This window comes from Geotrypetes seraphini, chromosome 6 (genome assembly GCF_902459505.1).
Source record: "Geotrypetes seraphini chromosome 6, aGeoSer1.1, whole genome shotgun sequence".
Taxonomy (NCBI): domain Eukaryota; kingdom Metazoa; phylum Chordata; class Amphibia; order Gymnophiona; family Dermophiidae; genus Geotrypetes; species Geotrypetes seraphini.
Genome location: NC_047089.1, coordinates 62,177,567 through 62,191,884, shown reverse-complemented (window position 1 = coordinate 62,191,884; position 14,318 = coordinate 62,177,567). Strand labels below are relative to the sequence as shown.

Below are 14,318 nucleotides of genomic sequence, written 5' to 3'. Positions count from 1 at the left end.
CTTCATTTGTTGTTTTGCTACTGCCTCACCCAGCAGTATTGGGGCAGTGGCTATAGGGCTTATAATCAAAACTTAAACACTTCTAAAAACCGGCCCAAGTCAGCACTTGGAAGACCTAATAGACAGGTTGTCCAAGTGCCAATATCAAACCAACTTTTCTGGACGTGCTGCGGGACTTTTTAGGCCTCTGAATGCCGAAAGGAGAATATCTGGAGGAGTGGTTAGGGCAGTATGTGGGTGGGATGGGGGCCGACCTAGATTTTGTCATCCTGCAGGGATAACATACAGAATCACTGGCACAATAACAATATAATACAATAATTATTTTAAAATACATTACAAAAATTTTGAAAGTAAGTAATTCACTCATTTTCAGAAGGGAAAATAACATGGAACAGCGGATTTCACTAGGTAAATCGTTCCAAAGTTTCACTTAGGAATACATAAATGAAATTTGTTAAAACAATTTATATTTAACATTCTTAACAAAGGGAAATCTCAATAGCAGATGATTGCACTTACGGCTTTCCCTCAATGAACCCAACAAATAAATAAAAGAAACCAATTTGTTGAGAAAATAGCCTTCTAAGGTTTTAAAAATTAAAATACATTCAAGCCTGCACCAGAAGCCAATGCAGTAGAGAGATATGGTCAAACTTAGATTTGCAATAAATCAATCTAACTGCCATATTCTGAATAAGCTGAATCCTTGATATTAATTTAGCAGAAATACACATATAATTACAATAATCAATTAATGACAACATTGACAACTGAACAAATAATTTTATAATGGTCAAGAAGAAAACATGAACACACCAAGCGTAACTGTTCAATTTTAAAAAATGCTTTCCTGACCAAACTGTTAACTTGATGCCACATCGCCAATGAGGAGTCCAGGATCGTTCCCAGGACCCTTGATGTTTTTTCTAAATTGGGTTCTCTCAGGGTTTTGAATAAACCTTGGAATATTATTCAAATTCAAGCCGATAAATTTTTTTTGATGTTGTCTCTATTAAGTTTGAGTCAAACAAAGACCATTTATCAAATTTGCTGTTACAACTAGGAACATTACTATAAGTAATCTGCAAATCCAGATGAACTAGAACTAAAAAAATATATCAGCAGAATAGGATAACAATTGTTCACCCAAATTCAATACAATTTTACCAGGTAAGCTCATAGATTATATACAATAACAGAAAAATAGATCCTTGTGGAACACTACAAAACGATACCCAAGGAAATGAAAAAACTTTGGGGTCCTTTTAATAAGGCGCACTAGCCATTTTAGCGCGCACTAAACGCTAACACGTCCATAGACTATAATGGATGTGATAGCATGTGTTAAACGGCTAGCACGCCTTAGTAAAAGGACCCCTTTTTCCTCAAACACTAAAGGCTCCTTTTATGAAGGTGCGCTAGTGTTTTTAGTGTGCACACGCTAGCTGATAAACTACCACCTAAATATTGCCTATTTTCATAAAAATGGTAAACCAATTTAATATGGTACTACAAAGACCTACTTCAGAAAATTTATCAGGTTCGATATTGTGTTATACTATGCCAAAAGCCACAGAGATATTAAACTGTAGAACCACCATCTCACCGCATCTGATGCTATGTCGGAAAGGTGCTATGTCAAGAATTAATATATATATTGGTTTCTGCTCGCTATACTCTCCACCCCCCATTTCCACTGACTGTCACTCCTAAGAACTTCTAGGTCTTCCTTTAATTTAAAAAAATACTTAGAAAGAAACCTAAACATTCGTATTCAGCAATGCATGGACCTTAAAAATCTCCCCTTTGTTTGGAACCCAAATGTAAAAAAAGATATCTTCAGCTAGATTTTGCCTGTAAATTTGCATAATTAAAAACATCACTTATTGACAGTGAGAGCATTCTGCTCCAACTGACTCTGTTCCATTAAGTCCTCAAATCTCAACCTCAAACCTTCTACTAAGAAATGCCCAAGCACTGAAGCTCCACCCTTCCCATCTAGCATAGTAGCATCTACTGGATAAAAAGGAAACATATGTATTAAAATTTTAGCATGGTATAGCTGAAATATCTTTACCACCTAAGAATTAATTCTTCTACTCTTCCCAGATGATCAGGGCAGGTACAGAGAAAGCACAGTTACTTACCGTAACAGGTGTTATCCAGGGACAGCAGGCATATATTCTCACATGTGGGTGACGTCATCTACGGAGCCCCGATGCGGAAGCATTTTCAAGCAAACTTGATTGAAGATTTAAGTTTGCTCTGCTGCTCCACGCATGCGTGCCTTCCTGCTCCACTAGGGGGCGCATCCCCTCGTGGTCTCCAGTTCACTTAACTAGCAAAGAAGCCAACCTCGGGGAGGTGGGCGGGTTGTGAGAATATATGCCTGCTGTCCCTGGATAACACCTGTTACGGTAAGTAACTGTGCTTTATCCCAGGACAAGCAGGCATGATATTCTCACATGTGGGTGACCTCCAAGCTAACTGAAAAGGGATGGAGGGAAGTTGGCAATTTAAGCAAATAGATTTCGCAAAACCGATTGACCGAATCGGCCATCGCTCCTGGACAGTGAGTCCAGACAGTAGTGGGAGGTGAAAGTATGAACCGAAGACCACGTGGCAGCCTTGCAGATTTCCTCGATAGGTGTGGACCTGAGGAACGCTACGGAGGCTGCCATCGCTCGGACCTTGTGTCCCGTTACTCGACCATGCAGCGCGAGACCAGCCTGAGCGTAGCAGAAGGAGATGCAATCGGCCAACCAGTTGGACAAGGTGCGCTTGGAAACTGGGTGACCTAACCGGTTTGGGTCGAAGGACAAAAACAATTGTGGGACTTTCCGGTGTGGCTGAGTGCGTTGGAGGTAGAAGACCAACACTCTCTTACAGTCAAGAGTGTGGAGTGCCACCTCTCCGGGATGAGAGTGGGGCTTGGGAAAAAACACAGGCAAGACAATGGACTGATTGAGGTGAAAATCAGACACTACTTTAGGCAAGAACTTTGGATGAGTGCGGAGTACCACCTTGTCGTGATGGAATACCGTGAAGGGTGGGTCCGCTACCAGAGCCTGTAACTCACTAACCCGCCGAGCGGAAGTGAGCGCAAGCAGGAAAATTACCTTCCAAGTGAGGAATTTTGGATGGCATTTGTCTAGGGGCTCAAATGGAGGTTTCATTAGTTGAGCCAGAACCACGTTGAGGTCCCAAACCACCGGAGGAGGTTTGAGAGGAGGGTGGACATTAAGGAAACCCTTCATGAAGCGAGAGACTAAGGGATGGAGCGAGAGGGCTTTCTCTTCCAGGGGCTGGTGAAAGGCCGCAATCGCACTGAGGTGGAGTTGATCTTTAGGCCGGAGTGAGATAATTGAAGTAAATAGTCAAGGACCAGAGGGACGGGGACCGACACCGGGTCCTGGCTGTGGGAGGAGCACCAGGTTGAGAATCTGGTCCACTTTTGGGAGTAGCAGGTTCTCGTCGAGGTCTTTCTAGAGGCCTCCAATATCTCCTTGACTGATTGAGACACGAGGAGAGAAGTCAGGGGGAAAGAAACCAAGCATTCAGATGAAGAGATTGAAGATTGGGATGTAACAGCGAACCCTGACCCTGTGATAGTAGAGAGGGAAACCGAGGCAGAGGCAGTGGATCTCTGACACTGAGTTGAAGTAGAAGGGAAAACCAAGGCTGGCGTGGCCAGTGAGGAGCAATCAGGATCAGGGTGGCTTGTACTGTTTTCAGGTGGACCAGCGTCCGCAGGATCAGAGGAAACGGCGGGAACGCGTACAGGAACCTTCCCTCCCAGTCGAGGAGGAAGGCGTCGGCCTCGAGTCGGTCCGGGGAGTACATCCGGGAGCAGAAGAGAGGCAGTTTGTGATTGTGGGGGGATGGGAACAGATCTATTTGAGGTGTCCCCCACTGTTTGAACACCTGTTGTAGGGTTTGAGAGTGTAGTGACCACTCGTGTGGCTGGAGGAGGCGGCTGAGTCTGTCCGCCAGGCAGTTTTGTTCTCCTTGTATGTACACCGCTCGAAGGAAGGTGTTGTTGGAGATTGCCCATTTCCAGAGGCGCAGGGCTTCCCGACAGAGGGACCAAGACCCTGTTCCTCCTTGTTTGTTTACATAGTACATTGCTACCTGGTTGTCGGTTCGGATGAGGACCACCCGGTCGTGGAGCAGATGTTGAAAGACTACAGCTGCGAGATAGATGGCCCGGAGCTCTAGCACGTTGATGTGACAGCGGCGGTCTTCCGCTGACCACATCCCCTGCGTGCGTAGGCCGTCCAGATGGGCTCCCCAAGCATACTCTGACGAGTCCGTGGTGAGTACCTTGCTGTGATGAGGGGCGAGGAAGAGTAAACCTTTGGAAAGATTTGAAGAGTCGGCCCACCAGCGGAGCGATCTTTGCAAGGAAGGAGTCACTGTCACGGGACGGTCGATCGGGTCCCGGTCTTGACGCCATTGAGAGGCCAGGGTCCATTGAGGGATTCTCAGATGGAGGCGGGCGAAGGGTGTGACATGGACGGTGGAGGCCATGTGGCCTAGGAGAGTCATCATCTGTCGAGCTAATACCGAGGTCAGCAGAGAGATCCTTCGACTCAGACTTACTAACGCCTCTAGGCGCGGAGGGAGGAGGAAGGAACGGAGGCGAACCGTATCCAGCGTGGCCCCGATGAACTGTAGGGACTGCGAGGGGCGTAGTTGGGATTTTGGGAAGTTTATTTCGAACCCCAGACTTTGTAGGTAGGTAATAGTCTGTTGGGTCGCTGAGATAACTCCTTCCCTGGACGGGGCTTTGATCAGCCAGTCGTCCAGGTAGGGGAATACCTGGAGGCCCTGGGAACGTAAGGTTGCTGCGACCACCACGAGGCACTTGGTGAAGACCCGAGGTGATGATGCTAGGCCGAAGGGGAGGACTCGGTATTGTAGGTGCCAGTCCCCTACCTGAAAACGCAAGAACTTGCGGAGAGCGAGGTGTACTGGGACATGTGTGTACGCCTCCTTCAGATCGAGGGAGCAGAGCCAGTCGCCCTCGTCGATCAGGGGGTAGAGGGTCGGTAGGGAAAGCATCCGAAATTTTTCCCGTACTAGAAATTTGTTGAGGCGTCTCAAGTCTAGTATTGGGCGTAGGTCTCCCGTTTTTTTCGGTACCAGGAAGTAACGGGAGTAGAAGCCCTTCCCCCGTTGGTCGGGGGGAACCTCCTCCACTGTCCTGAGGCGAAGCAGGTCTCGAGCCTCGGAGAGGAGCAGGGGTCCGGTTGGGTGGGCAATTCCTTGGGGGGTTGTCTGGAGGAATGGCCCGAAAGTTGAGAGAGTATCCTGATGAGATCACGCCAAGGACCCATGCGTCCGACGTGACTTGTTCCCAGCGAGGGTAAAAGGCTTTGAGGCGGCCCCCGATAGGAAGGGGGCCTGGGACTATGGCGGAGGGGGCCCGCCCCCTTCCGCGAATCCCGTCAAAAGGACGGGGATGGTTTGGAAGTCGCAGGCGGTTGGGACTTGGGCATGGCCCGGTGGTGGGCTTGCGGACGCCTGGGTGGAGGCCGCGAGAAGGGAGGGGTGGATTTTTGTGGGTAGCGGCGTGGAGGGGCCCTGAACAGCCTGGGCGCGGGCGGTTTAGGTTTTTGCCGGACGAGGGAGGCAAATGAGCGTTCGTGTTCAGAGAGGCGTTTTGTAGCCGCCTCGATCGTGTCATCGAACAGCTCTTTTCCCACGCAGGGTAGGTTAGCCAACCGGTCCTGTAAGTTGGGGTCCATGTCGACCAGGCGCAGCCAAGCTAGTCGGCGCATGGCGATAGCAAAGGCTGCCTCTCTGGAGGAGAGTTCGAAGCCATCGTAGGCCGCGTGGAATAGATGGAGGCGCAGGTTGGACAGGGACTCTAGGAGCAGGCCAAACGCTCCTTGGCGGGAGGCCGGTAGGTCAGTCTCAAAGGCTCTCAATAGTCCAATGAGGTGTTTGAGGTAGGATGTGAAGGTGAAAGTGTAGCTTTGCACCCTAGAGGCCATCATGGCATTTTGATATAGTCTCCTGCCGAACTTGTCTAGGGTTCGGCCTTCTCGGCCTGGGGGAACCGCGGCTGAGACCCGGGATGGATGGGCCTTTTTCAAGGAGGATTCTACTAGCAGCGACTGGTGGGAGAGCTGTGGTTGTTCGAATCCTGGTTAGGGTACTTTGCGGTACTTGGCCTCCATTTTGGAGGGTACTGCTGTGACCATGTAGGGGGTCTCCAGGTTCCTGAAGAAGGCCTGTTGGAGTACCAGGTTAGGCGGTAAGCAGAGGAACTCTCTGGGCAGTGATGGCATATCCAGCTCCGCTAGGTATTCCTTAGAGTATCTGGAGTCGGACTGGCGGTCTAAGTCCAAAGCGTGGCCCATGTCCTGGACAAAGCGAGTGAAGGATGGGCGAGATGTTCCCGAGGCCCCGTGCGGGGTCGGTGAACGAGACCTCCGTCGGGTGGAGAAGGATGGGGAGGCTTCCCTTGAGTATCGAGGTTCCTGCTCCGATCCACGCTCCGAGACCGGGGAAGTACTGTGAAAGTGTTCCGGGGTCGTAGATCTCCGACGTCTCGAGGAGCCCCTCGGAGACGATGTCGGGGTTCGAGGTACCGATCGATGTCGAATCGGTGACCTCGACCCGGACTCCCTCGGTGAAGACCTGCAACCTCGGGTCGGAGTCCCGGTCCGAGGGGAAGTTCGGAGGATGCGCGGGTTGGAGAGTGATAACTCAGCCACCCTTAGCGGTCCCGTACGAGGTGTAGGTGAACGGCCTCGTAGAGTGGGGGAACCCCGGGCCTTCTTGGAGGTACGGCGGTTCGAGGTTTCTGTCGTTTTAGCACGACGCTTTGCACCGCGGCGGTCTGTGGAGGGAGAGCGCCTCGGGTGCCTCGGTGAGGAGTCCGAGGAGGATGGAATGCGGCGAAGCTTGCGCGCTTTTCTTCGAGGTGGCTCGACGCGAGGCTCAGGCTGGTCTGGTACATGCGGGGTCGAGGTCGAGGCCGGTTGCAAATGGGCCATTGCAGCAGACAGCTCCGACGAGATCATCGCTCGGAGTAGGTCCTGAAAGACGGGCACGGACAGCATCGAGGGCATGTCCACTGCCTCGGTGCACTCCACCGGGGGTGACCTCGTATCAGAGTATTCCCGTGTGGTGGAGGCACGGCCCGAAGGCTTGGAGGGCTTCGCCGGGGCTGTAAGCATGGGACTTCCGCCATGCGTCGCCGGTGTCCCCGAGGCCGGTTTCTTTGCTGGTACAGAACCTGAAGAGGGAAGAGGGGACTTACCCGGAGCCGAGGTTTTCTGTTGTCCCGAGGACTTCGGGTTCGAGTCTTGAGGTGATGCTGAGGTATTTGGGGCCGAGGTCAAGGCCGGGGCCGAGGCCGGGGCCGACCTCGAGGCCGAGGTAGAGGGTTGGTCCGGGGCGAAAAGATCCGCCATGCGGGCTTTCCTTCGACGGAGGGCCCGGTTCTGGAAAGTAGCGCACTGGGGGCAGGGAGTCGGTTGGATGAGCGGCCCCCAGGCAGAGGATGCACCGGCGATGCGGGTCTGTGATGGAAAGAAGCCGCTCGCACCGGGAGCATTTTTTAAAGCCGGTCAAAGGCCGGGACATAGAATCGAAAGTGGCTGCGGCTCGAATAGCCACGCGGCCACGGGGACCCGGAAGCCTCCGGGTTGGTGAAAAATGAAGCAGGAACAGTTGAAACAATAAAAAAACTCGCGCACAGTGACTAAATCGAGAAAAACAAGAAAAAATCGCGGTGCTAGAAGGCAGTTGGGGCAGAGCCTGAAAAAACACGACTTCTAGGCTCAGCGGAAAATTTTGAACTGGAGACCACGAGGGGATGCGCCCCCTAGTGGAGCAGGAAGGCACGCATGCGTGGAGCAGCAGAGCAAACTTAAATCTTCAATCAAGTTTGCTTGAAAATGCTTCCGCATCGGGGCTCCGTAGATGACGTCACCCACATGTGAGAATATCATGCCTGCTTGTCCTGGGATAAAGGAATTATCATCTTACCTACAGAGGATGCCTTTCTTAACCACAGACTGTGCTGAGACTTCACAGGTTTTTCTTTTTTTCTAGATATTGGGAGTTACCTTAGATCTTCATTTTAATTAATCTTTATTGTTCATCCATATTAAATATTATTTTAAAATTAAGAAGGATTTGTTCAAACTAATGGAGAAAAAAGCTTTATGCATTCTAGTACATGCATTAGTCTTAAGTAAATCTAAACTATTGTACTCGTAGTTAGATTATTGTAGTACTCTGCTCCAAGGTCTTTCCTCTGTCAATCTTAGGCATTTACAACTAGTCCAAAATGTTGCTGTTAAACTGATTGCTACTGCTTAGATGTTTGATCACCCCTTTCTTAAAGGCAAAACCATTGGCTACTAATATCATATAAGATACCATTTAAAATACTGATGTTAACCCATAAAATATTGAATTCTGGCGAATCCTTTTTCTTATTTGATCCCTACTCATCCTCACATACTTAAACTTTCCCAACAAAATTTATTAGTGGTCCCTTTTTCTGAGATTATTACTTTACTTACTATTTTACATTCAATATTCAGTGTTACTGCACATATCCTTTGGAAATTACTTCCACTGTATCTTAGATTAGAACCTTCAGATGTTAAATTTAAGACTGGTTAAAACCATTTTCTTTCCTTAAAATCCTTTGACTCATACCATGATGGCAGATAACGACCAAATGGCCCATCCAGAATACCCATGCGCAACATCCATTATCTTCTCCTCTCTGTAAGAGATCCCACATGCCTGTCCCACGCTTTCTTGAATTTAGACACAGTCTTTTGTCTCCACAACATTTACCGGGAGACTATTCCATGAACCTACCGCCCTTTCTGTAAAAAAGTATTTCTTTAGATTACTCCCGAGCCTATCACCTCTTAATTTTATCCTATGCTTTCCGATTCTGGAGCTTCCTTTAAAATGAAAGACTCACCTCATGCACATTTATGCCATGTATTTAAATGTCTCTATCATATCTCCCCTCTCCCACCTTTCCTCCAAAGAATACATATTGAGATCTTTGAGTCTGTCATTATGATGAAGACCACGCACCATTTTAGTAATCTTCCTCTGGACAGACTCCATCCTTTTTATATCTTTTTGAAGACGTGCTCTCCAGAATTGTACACAATATTCTAAATTAGGTCTCACCAGAATCTTATACAGGGGCATCAATACCTCCTTTTTCCTACTGGCCATATCTCTTCCTATGCACCCTAGCATCCTTCAAGCTTAAGATCATCACATACAATCACACCCAAATCTCACTCTTCTGTCATAAAGAAAAGTTCTTCATCCCCTAAACTGTACCATTCCTTCAGGTTTTTGCATGACCTTGCATTTCTTAGCATTAAATTTTAGCTGGCAAATTTCAGACCATTCTTCAAGCTTCACTAGATCTTTCTTCATGTTATACACACCATCTGGGGTGTCTACTCCATTGCAGATTTTGGTATCATCCGCAAAGAGGCAAATCTTACCTGACAGCCCTTCAGCAATATCGCTTATAAAAATGGTAAAAAGAACAGGACCAAGAACAGAACCTTGAGGCACACCACTGGTAACATCCCTTTCCTTAGAGCGATCTCCATTGACCAATACTCTGTCATCTTCCACTTAACCAGTTCCTGACCCAGCCCGTTACTTTGAGGTCCATCCCAGAAGCACTGTTTATTTATTAGCTGCCTGTGTGGTACACTGTGAAAGGCTTTGCTAAAATTTAAATACACTACATCTAGCACACTCCCTCTATCCAATTCTCTGGTCATCCAGTCAAAATAATTGATCAGATTAGTCTTACAAGACTTGCCTCTAGTGAATCCATGTTGCATCCATGTCGTTGTTCATCAGAATTGGATTATTTCCATGTGTTGTTAATTTGTGTATGTTTATTTTGTAACCCACCCAGGGATAGGCAGAATACAAATTTTTTAATAAAATAAATAATTAAATACTCTGTTTCAAAAGCATTTCCAAATATTCTCACAGCTATGCGACATTATCCAATGGAGCCCAGTAGCTATAAAAACAGAACGTTCTAGTAGCACCATACTGCGCATGCATGAGTACCTTCCTGCCTGATGCATGATCAGAGACCCCTCAGTACTATACTATAACTTGTAGAATACAATTTAAATGGGGAGGTGGTAGGGTCTATGAGAATATTCAGCCTGCTGTCATCGGTGAACACCTGTAATAGGTAATTAACTTCACTTTCTTCAAGGACAAGACCTTTAAGTCTCACAACTGGGAATCCCTTGCTACCAATTTACCAAAAATAACAAGGTAAATGACAATAGGAACTCAAACGGCCTGAGCCTGAGATGTAACCAATGTGAGAAAAGAAATCTTACTATTGTGAAGGTGCAACCTGGAACAGAATAAGAAATGGGCCTAAGGGGGTGGAGTTGGATTCTAGACACCAAACAAATTCTGCAGGACTGTCTGACCAAACCGACTGTCACGTCATGAACTCTGCTAAAGACTAGGATGTGAATGTGTGGACAGACACCCATGTCACAGCTTTGCAAATCTCCTCTATTGAGACAGACCTTGAGTGGGCTACTGACATCATTATGGCTCTGACATTATCAGCCTTAATATCACCCCACAAGTGTCATCCCAGCATGGGTATAAGGAAATGAGATGCCTTATGCTAGCCAGTTGGAGAATGTGCATTTATTAATGGCTACTCTCAACCGATTTGGGTCAAAGGAAAGAAAAAAGCTGGGTGGACTGTCTAAGAATAAAGCTTGCTTGTGGTCTAAGGTATGCAGTACACTTTCACTAGGGTATGCAGTACACTTTCACTAAGGTAAGTTTGAGTTTTGGGGAAAATTGTTGGTAGAACTATTGACTAATTAAGATGGAACTTAGTCATGACTTCAGAAAGGAACTTTGGGTACGTGCTGAGAACTACTCTGTTGAGATAAAATTTAGTGCAAGGTAGGCCAGCTACTAGAGCCTGAAGCTCACTGATTCTGTGAGCTGAAGTGACCATCACCAAAAATATCAATTTGCAGGTCAAAAACTTCAGATGACAAGAATCAAGTGGCTCAAAAGGAGCTTTCATCAGCTGGATGAGAACTAGGTTGAGATCCCATGACACAGTAGGAGGTTTGATAGGGGGCTTACTCAGTAACAAACCTCTCATGAATCACACAACCAGAGGCTGTAGAGAGATGTGTTTACCCCCTACATGAGAATGATAAGCATTAACTGCACTAAAATGAACCTTTATAAAACTGGTTTTCAAACCAGATTCAGAGGTACAAGAGGTGCTCAAGCAGTTTTTGTGCATGGCAGATAAAAGAATCAAGGGTCTTGCCCTCACACCAGACAGCAAACATCTTCCATTTTAAAGAGTAACAACGGAGGTTTTCCTGGAAGCAAGTAAGATATGGGAGAAACATTCAGACAGGCTTAGAGATTCAAAGTCCATACTCTCAGCATCCAGGCTGTGAGGGCCAGAGATTGGAGGTTAGAATGCAGAAGGAACCCCTCATTCTACATGATTAGAGCCCAATCTCCATGGTTATTCTAAGGAAACATGACGGCAAATAAATGCTAAATGGCCCAGCCAGCCTGCCCATCTGCAGCATTCACTATCTCCTCTCCCTAAGACAGCACACATGCCTGTCCCACACTTTCTTGAATTCAGACACAGACTTTGTCTTCACCACCTCTACCAGGAGACTATTCCACGAATCTACCACCCTTTCTGTAAAAAAAGAATGTTCTTAGATTATTCCTAAGCCTGTCACCTCTTAACTATCTCATGCCCTCTCACTCTAGAGTTTCCTTTCAATGGAGAGAGATCTCCCCTCTCCCACCTTTCCTCCAAAATATACATATTGAGATCTTTAAGTCTGTCTCCATCGCCTTATGACAAACACCACCAACCATTTTAGTAGCCTTCCTCTGATCTGGTTCCATCCTGTTTATATCTTTTGAAGGTGCGATCTCCAGAATTGTATACTATATTCTAAATGAGGTCTCACCAGAATCTTATACAGGGGCATCAATATCTCCTTTTTCCTACTGGCCTTTCCTTTTCCTATGCATCCAAGCATCATTCTAGCTTTTGCTGTCACCTTTTCAACCTGTTTGGCCACCTTAAGTTGTCTCAGCCAATAAGGTGCTATTAGGATCATGGTTCCTCGATCTTGAATGAGTTTCAGAAGGTCTTCTCTATGAAATGTAAACATAAGAACATAAGAACATAAGAAGTTGCCCCCGCTGAGTCAGACCAGAGGTCCATCTTGCTCAGCAGTCCGCTCCCGCGGCGGCCCATCAGGCCTAGTGCCTGAACAGTGATCCCTGATTAATTTTATAACTTACCTCTAATCCCATCCCTATAATCTATCTCTACTCTTATCTGTACCCCTCAATCCCTTTGTCTTCCAAGTACCTATCCAAAGCTTCTTTGAACCCCTGTAGCGTGCTCCTGTTTATCACATCCTCCGGTAGTGCGTTCCATGTATCCACCACCCTCTGTGTGAAAAAGAACTTCCTAGCGTTTGTTCTAAACTTCTCCCCTTTCAATTTCTCTGAGTGCCCCCTTGTACTTGTTGATCCCCTTAATTTGAAAAATCTGTCCCTGTCTATTTTTTCTATGCCCTTCATGATCTTGAAGGTTTCTATCATGTCTCCTCTAAGTCTCCGCTTTACCAGAGAGAAAAGCCCTAGCCTTTTCAGTCTGTCAGTATATGAGAGGTCCTCCATACCCTTTATTAGCTTAGTTGCTCTTCTTTGAACTCTCTCAAGTACCTCCATGTCCTTCTTGAGGTACGGTGACCAGAACTGAACACAGTACTCCAGGTGCGGGCGCACCATAGCACGATACAGTGGCAGGATGACTTCCTTTGTCCTGGTCGCGATACCCTTCTTAATGATACCCAACATTTTGTTTGCTTTCCTTGAGGCTGTTGCACACTGCGTCGACGCCTTCAATGTTGTGTCTACCATCACTCCCAGGTCTCTTTCAAGGTCGCTCACCTCTAGCGCTGATCCCCCCATTTTGTAAGTGAACATTGGGGGTTTTTTCCCTATATGTACGACTTTGCACTTCCCTATGTTGAAACTCATTTGCCATTTTTTGGCCCATTCTTCCAGTGTTGTCAGATCTTTTTGGAGATCTTCGCAGTCCTCCATGTTATTTACCTTGCGATATAGTTTGGTGTCATCTGCAAATTTAATAACCTCACATTTTGTTCCTGCCTCCAGGTTGTTATTGAATATGTTGAAAAGTAGCGGTCCCAGCACCGACCCCTGTGGAACTCCACTCGTGACCCATTGCCAGTCTGAGTAATGGCCCTTTACTCCAACCCTCTGTTTCCTGTCCGCCAACCAGTTTTTGATCCATCGGTGGACCTCGCCTTGCACCCCGTGGTTCCATAGCTTCCTTAGTAGTCTTTCATGTGGCACCTTGTCGAAGGCTTTTTGGAAGTCAAGGTAAATGATATCTATGGATTCCCCTTTATCCACCTGGCAGGTTACCCCCTCAAAGAAATATAATAAGTTCGTGAGGCATGACCTGCCCTTGCAGAAGCCATGCTGGCTCGACTTTAGCTGCCCATAGTTGTCGATGTGTTCCCAGATGCTGTCTTTAATCAGTGCTTCCATCATCTTTCCCGGGATCGAGGTCAAGCTCACCGGCCTGTAGTTTCCTGGGTCTCCCCTTGAGCCTTTCTTGAAGATGGGCGCAACATTTGCTAATTTCCAGTCTTCCGGAATCTCTCCAGTTTTTAAGGATAGGTTGCATATTTGTCGAAGTGGTTCAGCTATTTCGTTCCTTAGTTCCTTGAGTACCCTTGGGTGAATGCCATCTGGACCTGGCGATTTGTCGCTCTTTAGCCTATCTATCTGCCGGAGGACATCCACCTTGCTTACCTCTAGTTGAACCAGATTTTCATCCTGCTCCCCCTTTACGATCTCCTCAGGTTCCGGAATGTTGGTTGTGTCCTCCCTCGTGAAGACTGACGTGAAGAACTTATTTAGCCTGTCAGCTATCTCTTTTTCTTCTTTTACCACTCCCTTTCTGTCCCCATCATCCAAGGGTCCCACTTCCTCCCTTGCTGGTTGCTTCCCCTTAACGTACCTGAAGAATGATTTGAAGTTTGTTGCTTCTCCCGCCAGTCTCTCTTCAAATTCTCTTTTTGCTTTCCTAACCACTCGGTGACACTCCTTTTGGTGTTTTTTATGCTCCTTTTGGTTCTCCTCTGTTTTGTCCTTTTTCCATTTTTTGAATGATGCTTTCTTGTCACTTATCGCCTTTTTTACTGCAT

The 14,318-nt window shown here is 47.0% G+C and overlaps 1 protein-coding gene across 11 annotated transcripts in view; it reads right to left on the bottom strand.

Moving 5' to 3' along the window:
- Positions 1 to 14,318, bottom strand: part of CAB39L (calcium binding protein 39 like) — a 136,580-nt gene that overhangs the window by 93,215 nt on the left and 29,047 nt on the right. The window lies entirely within an intron of this gene.